This window comes from Mus musculus, chromosome 4, assembly GCF_000001635.26.
Source record: "Mus musculus strain C57BL/6J chromosome 4, GRCm38.p6 C57BL/6J".
Classification (NCBI taxonomy): domain Eukaryota; kingdom Metazoa; phylum Chordata; class Mammalia; order Rodentia; family Muridae; genus Mus; species Mus musculus.
In genome coordinates this window covers 140386069-140401830 of record NC_000070.6, presented here as the reverse complement: position 1 = coordinate 140401830, position 15762 = coordinate 140386069, and the positions used below count along the sequence as shown (strand labels likewise).

The window sequence follows — 15762 nt, the reverse complement described above, 5'->3', positions numbered from 1 at the left end:
TGTGGCCGTTGGCAGTTCACTCTAATTTGCTTCTCACCAAGCGGCCCCGAGAATGGAATAACTGGACCCACACTTTTGCACATAAAGAAACTGACACCAGACAGACAGCGTCCCAAGACCAAGGTCATACAAAGAGGAACACAAAGGTGGAATTTCAACTGTTATCTTTGTGCTCACAACCGTCTAGCATCTATCTGTAATTTAAAAAAATCTTCTGGGTCTATGTGTGTGCGTTTGTGCATGCCTGTTGGTGTGCAGGCACCACAATGGAGGTCAGAAGACAACCTCGGGTATCAGTCCACGGCGGCTTCCATCTTGGTCATGGCAGGGTCTCTTTGTTGTTCATGGCTGCATGGCCTAAGTGCTTCCAGAGGTGTCTCTGCCTCCTCGTAGCAATGCTGGACTTACAGACAGGCACCACAGTGCCCCTATGCCTGCACTCCCCTCTTTGGGGATTCGAACTCAGGTCTTGCTTGCAATCACTTTACCCACTGAGCCCGGGAATGTGTTTCTATTTATTTCTTTTTAATTAATTAGGTAATTAGTTGAGCCTGGGTCTCACTGTGTAGCCCCTGGTAGCCTGGAACTCAGTATATGTAGACCAGGCTGGTCTCGAATTCGGATGCTCTCCTGCTTCTGCCTCCTGAATGCTGGGATCTGAGGCGTACTCACCACCGCCTGACCTTCATTCATTCTACCAAGCTATGGGCTGGATTCCTGGCTATTGGAAGTGGGGGTAGGAGGGACAGGGCAGAGCTGTGTGTCAGTGTCTCCACATCATGATTAAGGGCAAAATGACTCTGGAATTTAGCTCTGGGGCTTCCGATCTACACCAGCATTTAAGCTGTATGCCGTGCCTAAGGCTTTTCCTGTCTTTCTGGCTATGACTGTCTATGTGGCAGATGTTAGGATACCAGCCATTGTTCCATTCAGCCCTCTTCTAAAGCCTCATGTTGTACTTATAGAGCACCTACTGTATACTGAGGCCCTTCAGAGTGCTTCCGTGTATGACCAGCATGCTTCTGGTCCAGCACTCTTTGAATTAAGGCAATTATTTTATTACTTCTATTTGACAGGAGGAAACAGAGGCTCAGTGCTACTGAGGTCCAGACTACTCTGCCTGGCTTCATACCCCTGGCTTTAACTCTCTGCCCTGCTTATTGTGCACTTGATAAATGGTGATAGGGTTGACTGAATGAAACCACCCATCAAGTATTACCAGACCCGCAAGGGTGGGCTTCCCTGAGTCCCTGAGGGACCACTGCAACCATATCCATCTTTCCCTTGGACTCTGACTCATAGTGAAGTCGTGCTCCCAGGAGGGAGACTCTGGGAGCCACTCCTGGCCCTGTCCTGGAGATAGGGCTGCCCAGTGTGACCCATGGGTTCTAGCTGGGTGCTCTGCTCAGTTCTGTGCTTGGTAGGTCTCTCTTCCTCCTTTCTCTAGGCAGCCCAAAGGCTCGGGCATCTGAACAGATTTCAAATGTTTCTTATTTGATCTCATAGGTCTCTTCCCCACTCTATTTGAGGAGGCAGGTAGGGGCATCGGTAGACCACCTCAGACAAGTCTCTGCATTGCCGAGCCATCCCTGGCATGGCCCAGGCTGGCAGCCGAGGTGGAGGAAGCTATCTGCTAGCTCAGGGTGGTGAGGCTTTCCAGACCAGATCCAAAAGCATCTTCGTCCTTTGTGCCTTTTCCTCCTTTGTGTCTCTAGCTGTTTGAAAGTCAAGATACCCTTTGAGGAGGATTCTGTGTCCTCAAAGAAGCTGGGGTCTGTCTGGGTTCCAGGGCTGTGCCTTCCTGCCCTTAACTGCCACACACCCTCTCTTCTCTGCCTCTCACAGTTTTATAGGAACTATTTCTGCACACAGAAAGGCATGGGAGCTGGGAATGCGGCTGAGTTGGTAGACCGCTTGCCTGGTGCACATGCCTCCAGGTGGGGTGGTGCACACCCGTGATCCCAGCATTTGGGAGGTGGAGGAAGTCAGAGTCTTCTTTGGCTTGTGTGATGGTTTGAATGAGATGACCCCAGAGACTAGGACATTACTTTTCCCCCAGGTGGTGACAGTGTTTGGGGAGGCTGGGGACCAGCAGCCTTGTCAGAGGGCATGTGTCAATGCAGGAGAGCTTTGAGAGTTCAAAGACTTGCAGAATTTTGAGGGTGCGCTCTCTGCTTTCTGCTTGTGCTACAAGACGTGGGCTCTGAGCTTCCTGCCCCAGCCAAGCCTGCTGCATGCCCTCCACTTCCCCATGATGGTGAAGGGCTCTGTATTAGAGTGAAGAGACACCATGACCATGGCAACTCTTACAAAGGACAACATTTAATTGGGGCTGGCTTACAGGTTCAGAGGTTCAATCCATTATCATCAAGGCAGAAAGCATGGCAGCATCCAGGCAGGCATGGTGCAGGAGGAGGTGAGAGTTCTACATCTTGATCCAACTGCATCCAGGAAAAGGCTGTCTCTCACATGGCTAGGAGGAGGGTCTCAAAGCCCACCCCCACAAGTTCCCACCTCCCAATAGTGCTACTCCCTAGGTCAAGCACATTCAAACCACCACAGACTCTTCTCTCTGGAACTGTGAGGCCAAATAAAACCTTTCTCTTATAAACTGCCTTGGTTATGGTGTTTCATCAGAGTGACACAAGGTAACCAATGCAGGTACATAGAGAGCTAGAGGCCAGCCTGGCAAGAGACCAGGTCTTAAAAAAAAATAAAAATAGGGGCTGGAGAGATGGCTCAGTGGTAAGAGCACTGGCTGATCTCTTAGAGGAGCCAGGTTCGATTCCCAGCCCCCACATGGCAGCTCACAGATGTCCGTAACTCCGTTCTAGGTGATCTGACGCCCTCACACAGACATCCATGCAGGCAAAACACCAATGTACATAAAACAAAAAATAAATTAAAAAATACTTGAGGGGGGGCAGGATAGCATGGTGGTTTGAGAAATGTTCTCCACAGGCTCTGAACACTTGGTCCTCAGTTGGGGGTTTTGTTTTGGGAGTGTATGGAGCCTTAAGTGGGTGGAAGCTTATTGGATGCAGCACGTCATTGGGGATGGACTTTGAGGGTTTATAGCTTCACTTTCTTTTTTTTTAAATTAATTAATTAATTAATTTATTTATTTATTTATTTATGTGAGTACACTGTAGCTGTACCGATGGTTGTGAACTCTTATGTGGTTGTTGGGGATTGAATTTTTAGGACCCCTCCTAACCCCGTTTGCTCAGTCCCTGCTTGCTCCGGCCCAAAGATTGATTTATTATTCATAAGTACACGTAGCTGACTTCAGACGCACCAGAAGAGGGCGTCAGATCTCATTACGGATGGTTGTGAGCCACCATGTGGTTGCTGGGATTTGAACTCAGGACCTCCGGAAGAGCAGTCAGTGCCCTTACCACAGAGGCATCTCGCTAGTCCCTTCGCTTTATTTTCTGTTTGCTCTCTGCTTCCTGGGTACAGCTGAGAAGTGATCAAGTCACTTCCCGCTCGGGCCACCCAATGCCATGCTTTCTCTGCTACAACGAACTCAACCTTCTGGAAACATAAGCCGAAATAAACCTGTAGGTTTCGGTGTCAATAAAGAAGGTGAGAGGCAGTTGCTGGGCAAAGGGTAAAGGTGGGATTTCCGGGTCTCGGGAGGGAGAGAAAGGACTCCAGGATGGAGACAGAGGCTTTTGCCAGGCTTTGGAAGGAGAAGCTTGAACAACCATGGAAGCCCTCTGGGCACCTAGGGCATGCAGCCTTTGTCTCTGGCGGGGTACGAGGAGGTTGGCAGGAGCTAGTTGTTAGCTGATAAGATTAGGGCTGGAGATTCTTCACCCAGCAACTGTGTTACCTGGCTACTTTTAAAATAATAAGACTGTCTAGTGATTTTCTTCTGGCAGGAGAAAGAGAGAAGAAACGGCGGTTGATCGCAGCTTGGTGAAGTGAGCTGGGAGGCAAAGGTAGCTGGTGGAGCGAAGACAGCAACTCCCAGCCGTCTCAGGTTGGGGGACAGGGAGCCGGGAGAGGTCAGAGTGCCGGCCACAGCACTGGGCAAGGAGGTATTGTGCTTCTTAAAAATTACACGCAACACAAACCCTTTCTCCTTTAAGTAGCTTTTGATATAGAATACTTTATCCCTGTGAGCAGGGAGTAACACAGAGATGGATGCTGCCGAAGCCCTGCTTCCTCCCCAGTAAGTGTCTGTCTGACATTTCAGAGGCGCAGAGGCACTCACACCTCTGCGTGGACACATACATCACTGGATTTGAAGAGGGCCACACGTTGTGAGGACCCCATCTCACTGGCTCAGGGATGTGAGCTGGAACTGGCCTTTGGTGGCACAGGCTGAGGCTGTGGTGTCAAGATTTCAGAGCAAGATCCCTGTCATTGTCAACTGCACTGTTACTGCCTGCTGGGCAAGCCAGGAGTGTTCTCTGTGTCCCCTGATGCCCACTGACTGTCAGTCAATAATGTCTGACACCCCGCACCTCTTCCTGTAGCCCCCACAAAGAGGTAGACTCTAACCCAAATTGTGGGCAGAGAAGTTTGCCAGGAGGTGGCAGGGTGTGGCTACTCTTGAGTCTCCAGGTTTCCTGAGGCCTCCCTAATATGGTGGCCGACTGGAGGGCTTCAAATGACACAAACTAGCTCCTCCATCTCCTTAGCATGTCTGAACTCCCTCCAGGGCCTCCAGGGGACAGACCTACCTGCTCTACCTGCTGTTGGTTGCCTGGCACTCTTTGGGGCTGGCTGGCTGGCAGAGGTACCATCCCGTTCCTATACAGCTTCTCCACCATCTTGACACGACTGGGATTTACAGATGAGCATCGCTGTTCCTGGCTTCTCACCTGGGTTTCTGGCAATCCAGGTTGTCAAATAGGCTGCATTCTGAGGCTCCCGATGGATATTGCTTGCGGGGGTGGGGGTGGGGGGACAGGGTGCACTGAGCCACACAGGTGCTAACCCACCCCTAGTCAGGTGTGTGTTTAGAAAGACATTTTACCTTGCTGGCACTGATGGCCTTCCTGGCCATGTTGGAGTTGTGAGGACCCATGAGCGTGAGACTTGGGACAAGCGTAACTCACACATTGAGCATTGGCGGTGTGCCAACTGCAAACAGAGCAGCGATTCTGTACGCTGCTCTCTCTGTCATTAAATGGACATGAGGTGAGTGTGGGTGGATAGCAGTGTTTGCTTTTGTAATGGGATATATTTAGCAGGTAACGGATTTCAATAGGAAAGGCAAATGTATTCATTTATTTATGCATTTGTAATTACTGGGGCTTAAGGGATAATAGGGTTGGAACCCAGAGAGGAGCTGGTGTCAGGATCGGCCAGAAGGAGGGCAGATGTCATCCTGACTGCAGATGAAGCTGTCCGAAGGTGTGGCCTGATGGTTAGCCCCTGGGCAGAGCTTTTCCCGGCCTGTCATCCTCCTGGCCCAGGGAGCGTTCTCTGCAGGCAGGGAAGGTGAAGTGTGTTGTTCTTGGAGCCCCTTCTAGACTCACCCACCAGAGGCTGGGGAAGGTGAGGATTCGTCAGTGGGGCAGTAACAGGGGTGAGTGTGTGTGTGTGTAGTGTGTGTGTGATGTATGTGATGCTTGTGTATGTGTGTGAGGTGATTGTATGTGTGAGTGTGTGAGCATGTATGTGGGTGTATGTATGTGTGTGAGTGTGCATGTGTGAGAAGTTGTCGATGGGGCAGTGACAGTGGAATGTGTGTGTGAATGTGCCATGTGTGTGAGTGCATATGTGTGTGGTGTGTATGTATAAGTGTATGTGTGTGTCATGTGTGAGTATTGTGTGGTGTGTGTGAGTGTGTATAAGTGTGTGAGAGTGAGCATATATGTGAGTGTGTGAATGTGTGTGTATAAGTGTGTGAGCATGAGCATGTATGTGAATGTATGTATGTATGTGTGTGTGAGTGTGTCATGTGTGTGAGAAGTTGTTGGTGGGGCAGTGACATTGGAGTATGTGTGAATGTGTGAGTGTGTGAGAAGTTGGTGGTGGGACGGTGACAGTGAAGTGTGAGTGTGTGTGATTGTGTATGTGTGTGTTGTGGGGGCCTGGATAAGAACCTTCATAAGGTGAACCCCCTCCAGCTGTGTAACTGCAGCCTGACCCGACGCTTGTTAGCACTTCCTAGCTATGGGATCTGTCGCCAAGTCTTGGCTTCTCTGGGCCTCAGTTTCCTCTTGGAGCTGGAAGTGCTGAGGGACCGTGGCTCATAGCCTATGTGTGAGGAGGGATGGTTTCCTCCCCAGGAAGTGCTGAACTGTGTCTGACTGGAAGTCACAACTTCACCTGTTCAGGCTTCTGCTTATCATCGTCCAGTGCCTCTGGGTAGTTCTTAGGGCCAGAGGAAGGGCACAGGTGGTTAAACTGTCTTGTGTTGACACAGGGCCCTCCCATCCCTCAGAAATGACTGCCCCCAGCTGCTCTCTTCTCCTGTGGTTTGGTTTGGGCTGTGCTAGGAGCCAGGGAGGGGACAATTACAGGGAGCGCTCTGACTGGACAGAAGTGAGCTGCTGTCTGGAGCCCCCATTGCTCCATGGCCTTGAGCTGGCTCCAGGCTTTTCTTTCCTCTGAGGAGGAGTGCCCATGGCCCAGCAGGGCAGAGGCAGGCGGATTCCTTGTGAGGGACCCGACAGCTCAGCTGGCCTAGAGTTGTCCCTGTGCCCAGGACTGGGGTGGAAGCAGGAGTGAGGGGCAGGTGGCAGCTCAGTGCCCCTACCTTCAGGATCAAATGCTGGAGTGTGAAGATACCGGTACCTCTGGGGCCAGACATGCCAAGGTCAAGCAGAGCTAAGGTTGTGTTACACAAATTTTCCATTACCCAGACTCTTTCCCTGTTCCTAGTGAGGTAGAAACGGCTTGATTCAAATCACTTGGCCAGCGACTGGGTCTTTATGAGCCCCAGTTTCTTCATCTACCCAGAATGGACATGGCTGGAGAACTCTCATCTTTATGAGCTGTCACAAAGGTTAAAGGAGATAGGCGTGTGAGCTGCCTTGAACTGCACTCTGCATAGCTTGATGGTTAGTAGCTGTGGTGGCAATTAGGGTGGCAGTGACAGATGTGATGGTGATGACATTGGTGATGGTGATGATGGTGATGGTGGTGATAGTGATGATGGTGATGGTGATGATAGTGATGGTGGTGATAGTGATGTTATTGATGTTAATGGTGGTGGTAACACTGACTACACAGCCGGTTCCACTGGGACAAAGATGGTCCAGAGACACCCAACTTGATCGGCCCTGAGGTGGAGGCATGGGTGTGGACAGTGGACGGGCTGGACATGAAGGAAGGATGATACTGCTTTCCCACTCTGTAAGAAGCCCAGCTGGAGACCTGGGAGGCAGGAACAGGCCAAGGACTAGAAAACCAAGATGACAGTCTGATTGCCAAGTGGGCTCTGCGTTTTTTGTTCAGTGCCCTGGCACTAGGGATGTCTAAGAGATGCGCCATGGTCGTTCCAAGAGAGTTGGCTCATGGACCCCGGCTTCCCCTAGCCAGGGATTGGACAGTAGTAAAACCTGGTGACAGTCCGTTCATTCCAAGCCTATTTACCAAGTGTGGCCTTGTGCTGTGTCCTGGGGTTTGGGGCTTGACAAAGCAGACAGGACTGGTCCACATCGTGCGTCTCTTATGGGGGATACGCTCCCTTCCCCTGACCGGACCCGGATCCCTCCTGGGACATACATAGCTGGACCCTCAGTGGGAACTTCAAGTGCTACCTCTCAGTTACCCTTTCTCAAGTTCAGGCACCGCTGTCATCATGGCAGGTGCGAGGAGAGAGTGAGTGCACATGTGTGAGTGTGTGTGCGTGTGTGTGTGCCTGTGTGTGTGTGCCTGTGTGTGCCTGTGTGTGTGAGTGTGTGTGTGCCTGTGTGTGTGTTTGAGTGTGTGTACCTCTGTGTGTGTGAGTGTGTGTGCGCGCATGTGTGTGTGCAAAGGATGAGGAGAGGCACCCTCTACAGCCATCTGATCCAGGCTTAGTGCCAAGGAGAGAAGCCAGGCTCCTCTAGGCTTGGAGATGGGAACCCTGGATGCTCTGTTCCTTAAAATTGGGCAGACTCTATCCATGGCCACTGGGATAGGATCCAACTCCTTCACAAAGCCCAAGATGCCCCCATGCAGACTCCTGTCCACTCTCCTCTGGACTTATCTTATTCCTGTTCCTTCACATGGAGGGTCTAGCCTCACTGGGCCACTGTCAGGTCCTCTCAGAGCTGCACACACTCTCTCTGCACAAGCTGTTCCCTAGGCCTGGAGCACCCTTTTTTCTTCTTCTTCTCTCACTGGCAGCTCTGACTTAGCATTCTACTCAGAAATCATTTCTTCCAGGAAGCCTCCCGATGTCTCACCCTCCTGTGCTTCTTCTAAGTACAACAATCACACTGATCGCATGTAGACCATATCTTTCTGGAGGATGGGGGATGCATAGGTGGGTGTATATGTGTATGTATGAATGTATGTATGCATGGATGATGCATGGGTGGTGGATGGATGATGGATGGATGGATGGATGGATGGATGGATGGATAGATGGATGAATGGATGGATGGATGGATGGATGGATGGATGGATAGATGGATGAATGGATGGATGGATGATGGATGGATGGATAGATGGATGAATGGATGGATGGATGATGGATGGATGGATAGATGGATGAATGGATGGATGGATGATGGATGGATAGATGGATGAATGGATGGATGGATGATGGATGGATGGATGGATGATGGATGGATGGATGGATGATGGATGATGGATGGATGGATGATGGATGAATGGATGATGGATGAATGGATGATGAATGGGTACATGGATGATGGATGAATAGATGGGTGGATGCATGAATGGGTGGTTGGCTGATTGGCTGGATTCATGGATTAATGGACAGATATATATGTGTCCATGGATATATGCATGCATGCCTGTGTAGATGATTGATGGAAGGATGGATGGATGATGGATGGATGGATGATGGATGCATGACACATATCTATCCACCCGTGAATTCATTCACGCGTTCATCCATCCTTCAGTCATCCACACAGGCACATTTGCTCCCTGTGTGGATCCTCCATCCAAGGGCAGCAGCCCATACAGCTCCATTTGTACAGAGTCAAGACTCTGAGACCTTTGATGGCCCTGGCAAAGTGCACTGTCCCAGTCCCCAGGACACTGCCACCAGCCAGCCAATCAGTGAGCCCACTGTGCACTGTGTGTCTCCTTCATGCTGTTCCAGGCTCTCTGTCACACAGACCTGGAGAGGAGGCTCAGACAGGAGAGATCCCACTAGGAGGCACTAAAAATAGGATTTAGCCCTGGGCTGTCGGTCTGAGAGTCCCTGCTGCATAACATGAGGGGCTGGGCTAGATCAGAGGTTTGTAAAATGTTTGTAGTAGAGAGCCGCTTTGTTCAAACAGAGTCATACGCGGAAACTCTCAGTAGAACGCAGATAAAAGCAGACTGAAGCTGCAGCCGGGGTGGGTGGGCGAGAAGGAGGGGCTGGTGGGCCCTTTGCATTCCCCTCCTCTTCTGTACGTGGCAAGGATCTGTTTGAATTCTTGGGTCTGGGGTCCCTTAGAGGGTGACGCTCATCCTAAGGGATATGATTACCCAGGCCCGTTGAGGTCACTTGGAGGATCCCAGCTACCTGATATTTACTAAGTCCATTCCCTTACCTGGATTCTGCTGGGTTTCCAAGACAGCATGTGGATCAGGCTACACCTGTTACTGGATGCCTCTCCAGCCCTGTGTTACCCAGACTGGGTCTCTTCTGACAACGCCCTCCAGAACTGGTGGGGAGAGACTTGCCCTTTGCTCTCTGTCCTTTGACTACAGGTTGGGAGGAACAGGAGAGGACCTGAATTCTGCAGTTAGTCCTGCAATTTGCATCCAGAGCCTGCACATGGCTCAGCACAGACTGGGATGTTGTCAGAGGGAGACTGGGCAGGCTCTGGGAGGCCCAGCCCAACACCGGCACTGGCATGGCTAGAGTTGTGGAGAGCTGTCTCGGGCACAGCTGGGGACCTGGCTCTCGTGTTGCGAAAGATCCCCCCAAGTCTAGGTGATTTTAGGCTGTAGATGGAGAGTCTTCTGTGCTGCCATTGAGGATCATGTCACTGGGTCTCGGGGACAAGGGGTAAAATAAAGAAAAGACCTCAGGGGCTCAGGAAAAGGGACATATGCTCTGAGAAAAGGGAGGGGGCTTCGGTGTGGGTGTCAGAGGGTCAAAGAGGGCTGCTCAGGGTTTCAGTCCCTCCAGAGATTCTGATAGCTTTGGGGTGCATCATTTGAGACAAAGGATTCGACCTACCCCAAAGTGGGATCTGTCCTTTGGGGTCTGGTTTGGAGGACAGACTGCATCGCTTTGTACCTTCCCTGAGAAATGTCAGGCCTCCAAGTCTCTGACCCCACTGTAACCCCTCTTTTGACCCACTTCCTGAGTGGTCTTGGACTCATTAAAACACTACCACTCGCGGCAGACCCTGGGCCTAATGTACCCCCAGATGGAACTAGGAACCTGAAATGCCCTGCCTCAGTTTCCCCATTCATACCTTGATAGCGTTGGATGAGATGACCTTGGAGAGTTCCTGGAGCCAGGATGCTTCCAGAGGCTGAGACTGGAAGCTGAGGTCTGTGCCTCCTCTGTGCCCCTCCCTCCGGCTGCAACTAGCTTGGAGGGAAGGAAGCTGAGCGCGAGCGCCTTCAGGATTTCACAACTCAGGCCGTCAGTCACTTCAAGTGGACTCTGGGAAGTCCATTTGGCTTATTAGCAAACACTCTTGGCACAGCTCGCAGGCAGCAAATTGGATGGAGGTTCACGGAAGTCAGGGGACATGTTTATCACCTCCGCTCCTTCACCTGTCGTTGCTCCCAGCTGCCAGGGACAGCCAAGGTTGGTCTTAGGGAGGAGGGGCCAGAGGAAAGAATGAATCACCCCTAGAAAAGCTGCCGGTGCTGACTGCGGGCTGCCCTTATCCTGGGCACAGCAACCTGCTTTGGGCTCTGAACTCTACAGCAGCCCGACTATAACATGACCTTGGCCAAAGTCCTTCTATCTGGGCCTTGGTCAGGTATTTTTAGTTGGCTCTTAGCTCTCATTACCCTCCTGGTGTTGGGCCCTGCCTTTCTCAACTGTCAGAGATAGCCCCTCACTTCTACTGAGCACTTACATAGAACTCCATCCTGGGCTAAGAGTCCCCACTGGCAGCCTGGCCCATTAGGGGGACAGTGTGGTGAGGAGCCATCATCTGGTACCTTAGTGCCCCTCCCCTTGAGCTCTGCATTCCTCATGCTGGGAGTCACCGGGATCAGCTGCAGATCACCCCAGGTTTAGAAACAACTTTGGGTCCTTCCCCACACTCCCGCCTTCCCAGGCTCCTCTCCTCTCTGAATACAGGCACTTCCGGTCCCTTCCCAACCGCACTTCCGGTCCAGCTCTTCCGTCCAAGCCCAGAGGGGTTAAGCTGTGCCTGTGCAGCTTTTGTCTATAAAGATGATGGTGCATAAAATGTGGGTTAGGGAGATGGGTTAGCAGGATGAGGATCGGGTGAGTGGGTGAACACCAGCAAGGCTATGTTGGTGACTCTGTCCTTCTCCAGAGGGGAGGAGGGCGGGTGGGGGGGGGGCGTCCTCCTTCCATGTCTGGTAGAGCCCAGCACTTCCTATAGGGAGGATGGAGAAGGTTAAGGCCCGCCTACCCTAATAGCATCTGCTTTTCTCTTACTCATCTCCCCTGTCTGGTCATCTCAAGTCTAGCATCATGCATGAAAACTCCACAAACACCGTCGGCCACCCCAGGATCCTCCCCCCATACTGCTACGGTCTTGTTTTTAACATTCCTCCCTCGCTCCTGCCCCTGCTGTAGCTCCCCCGTTGACCCACTGAACTTGAAGCCCCTAAAACCATCAAAGATCCCCTCTGAGACCAGGCAGACCACCTTGTCCTTGCCTGTTTCTTCCCAGCCACCCACATTCATCTGTCTACATGTGTTCGCCCACCCACAGACCCTACCCCACAAGCACCTGTCCACAGGTACCCACCCACGAGCATCCGCTGCCCTGCACCGGACAGTTCCTAGACACTCATTTTCTCCGGAGTTGTTGTGTCTGGTTTGAATTCCAGAGCCTCTTAGAATGGAAGAGTTCTCAAGTCCTAAAGTATTTTTCTTTTTCCTCATGGGGCCTCCTGGAGTCTATGGGAGCTGGGGACAGGCTCGGTGTGAGGTAGAGGTGAGGTGTATAGACATGGAACTGAGGAGGGAGAGCAAGACCCAGGTCACGTGACAAAGACCCAGGCCTTTGTGTATTTTGAACTGCTATAACAAAACACCCGAGGGCAAAAGTAAAAAAAAGAGGTTTCTCTCAGAGTTCTTTAGACTCCGGAATAAGGCTTGGGGAAGCTTCGGCTGGCTCTGGTGACGGCCTTCAGCACTGTTAGCGTTGGTTTCCTTGGGTGAGTCCCTTAAACTTTTACCACTCCCATCCCCATGTACCTGCCTCTGTATGGACAGCTGAGGCAGGGGCATAAAACGAGCCAACTCTATGAACATGCATCAGTTGACTGTCCCTGTGGTGTGAGGGGGTTAGCCTCCATGCTGTTACAGGTACATCCAGAGGACAAGCTGGGCGCCGTCTCAAAAATAGAATTGACCAGTGGGCTGCGTGCCAGCACCCAGTGAGGTCAAAGGAGAAATAGAACAAAGACCATGGCTCTGGTGGCTCCCCACGGGATTGTCTGAATTCCCAGTCAGGATCACCACAGCCTGAAGATGGCTCCTTGAGGAGAGCAAGCTCTCAGTGCCTCCCTATGTCCCTCACAACCACCCCAAGGCTGCCCCTAGCAGGTTGCTGCAAAGCCAAATGGAGAGGCCTCTCCAGCAAGCTCAGGGTGTACAGTCTCAGCTAGCTCTGGTATTGCTGGCACCTTCCTCTCTATATTCCTCTCGGGCAGCCAGCACTGCCTGTACCTGGTCATGCCCAGGTCTCCTGCTGAACTGGGCCTTCCCCAGTATCCCAGCCTCCAGGTCACCCCCAAGCTCTACCTACTCGGTGTGGAGTATCCATTTCACAAACACGGGATCTGCTGTCTGGCTCACCTCCAACCCTCAGAAGGGCATTTGGAAAAGTGTCTGGCAGTCACCTTCCCCTTGGGCATAGTCCTTTCTCCAAGATCATACCAAGAAGACAGAGACAAGAAGGGCGGAACCATCGGCCTGCTTTCTGAAGACAGCAGCTGGTGCTCTCCAAGGCCTTTTTCTGTTCTTGAAACATAGGTTCATTGTATGCATGTGTTCATGTGTGTGCATGCATGTTCATGTGTGTATGCATGTTCATGCATGTACATGTGTGTTCATGTGTGTATATGCATGCTCATTGTATGCATGAGTGTTCGTGTGTGCTCATGTGTGTTCATGTATATGAGTGCATGTTCATGTGTGTGCATGCATAAGGGAAGCACAGGTCAGCTTCAGGCATCTCGCCTCAGGAGCTCTCCGCCTTGTATTTTGAACATCTTTCATTGGTCTGGAGCTTGACAAGCAGTCTGGGTGCTTGTGACTAACTCTGTCCTCACACCCAGCTTTTTACCTGAAGGCTGGGGACAGAACCCAGGTTCCCGGAGAGCATGGTAATTGACTAAACCATCTCCTCAGCCCATTACATATATTTTCTTTCTTTTTTTATTTCTTTAAATATATATATATATATATATATATATATATATATATATTACATGCATTGGTGTTTTGCCTGCCTGGATGTCTTTGTAGGGGTGTTAGATCTTGGAGTTACAGGCAGTCATGAGCTGCCATGTGGGAGCTGGGAACTGAATCCAGTTCCTGTGGGTAGAACGCTCAGTGATCTTAACCATTGAGCCACCTTGCCAGCCCCATATTTTCTCATCTTGGGTCAGACCACCCAGAGTCCTGGAAATCTCTCCTTGGGCTCAGTTTCTTACCTAAGCCCCAGAGTTTGCCAGGACACTCCAGAGGCCATTACTGTGAAACAGAACTGGGCCTTGTTGCTTAGTAAAGAAATGAGTCTCTTGGCTTCTTGCTCCTGCCCAGACCCCAGTACCCACAGAGCAGGAGCTTGGGACCCAGCTGCTCCCTGCTGAGTGTGTCCATTCACAGGCACCCCAGGGTGAGGCCCAAGGACCAACCCCATGGTTTCCCAGCCCATCCTTCTTCAGCAGCGGCACCGTCCCCGCCCCCCCAACTCCAGCTGAGGCCGAAGCTCTAGTGGAGTCAATCTGTGAGGCGATTCTTTAATTTTCCAATCAGCAGGGAGCTGGCTGCTCTCTCTGTCCCCACAGGGAGCAGTGAAGCCATTAAACAGAGCAAAGCTTGATTCCCTGCATCAGCGCTGGTGAGGCCTGCTCCCCAACACTAGCCTATACCCCGACAGCACCACAGCCCATTTTCCCACTGTACAGAAGAGGAACTGAGGCTCTGGATATGAACCTACAACAGTCTGTCCGACCCACGGATGGGGACAGTGCTGGGACCAGGATTCAAGCTTCATGAGTCCTGTGTGATGCTGTGACCTGATCTGCCAGCAGACACCTGGAGGGGTCAGAGTCTGTCAGCCCTAGCAATTGTTACATCTCTCTCCTCTGTCTCCTCCACAGCTGCCTTCTCTCAGAAGGGGCCTGGGAGATCTTGCCGCTGTGACTTCCTAACTTTCCTCCTCCGTGCATCTTGGTCAAGCAACTTAGCTTCTCTGTGGTTCTCTCTTCTTGTCCAAGCCCAGATAAGGATTCTTTCCTCATGGGGTTGGTAGTGGTTGTTGGAGATGCTCTTGTAATGGCCCCTCCCCCTCCAGTTCTGCTCCCTTCACTTGCAAAGTGTGCCCAGTCCTCCCCTGCCGAGAGTGGGCTTTCCTAGAGAGTCACCCTAGCAACTGAAGTCACTGTTCAGGACAGATTGGGGTGACCACTGGGGAACAATAGCATGGTATGTGTGCACACATGCGTGTGTGTGTGTGTGTGTCTGTGTGTGCGCGCGCGGGCACGTGCTCTTGCACGGGGGGGGGGCGTATGGAAGCTCGAGCCTCTTGTCCTCAGGTGGGACAAACTTCCATGTCATTTCTTCTCCTGCTGTCCTGAGGCCCAGGCTCAGGCAAACCTTTCTCTGGACAAACATCTTTGCTCAGACCCTCCCCAGCTTCATCCTGTTGCCGAGACTCCATCCCTAAAAATCACTCACATACATGTTCCCACCCCCCACAGTCTGCTTGTAGAGAACCCAAGGTAATGGTTATAAAGGGCTAACTGACAAGATGGTATAATCTAATCACCCCATAAAGTGGGCGCCATGAACAATCGACCATGCTACATGGTAAACATTTGGTTAAAACAGTCCCCTGCTAGCGTTGCTGGGGTAGTCACTGCGGCTCGCTGGTCTGCCTAGACTAAAGAAGAAGGAGGGTCAGAACGAGGCAGCTTTATTATAGAGAGCTCTTAGCCAGCTGGGTATGGTGGCATGCACCCGTAATCCGAGTACTTGGGAGGCAGCGGCAGGATCTGCAGGAGCTCGGTCATTCTCAGCTACATAGTGAGTTCATGGTTAGCCTGAGCTACATGTGACCCTGTCTGACAACCGAAAAGGAGGGATGACAGGGTCCCATCCTCAGCAGTGGAAAGCAATCAAATCAAATCAATAAGCAGCAGACAGACTTCATCCCAGGACCCGGTTATGATTTATCATGGCAGCTGTGGTTGCTTGGAGCACTAGAGCGGAAAAAGGGTGTCCAT

The 15762-nt window shown here is 51.6% G+C and overlaps 1 long non-coding RNA gene across 1 annotated transcript; it reads right to left on the bottom strand.

Annotated features, from left to right (window-relative positions):
- Window positions 1-4913: 4913 nt before the first annotated feature.
- Window positions 4914-11421, bottom strand: Gm13017. The gene is made up of 3 exons (XR_390896.3): window positions 11266-11421; window positions 10563-10885; window positions 4914-5442 (listed from the first exon to the last, which is right to left on the bottom strand). It is a non-coding gene; the product is annotated as a predicted gene 13017 (long non-coding RNA).
- Between the last annotated feature and the right edge of the window lie 4341 nt (window positions 11422-15762).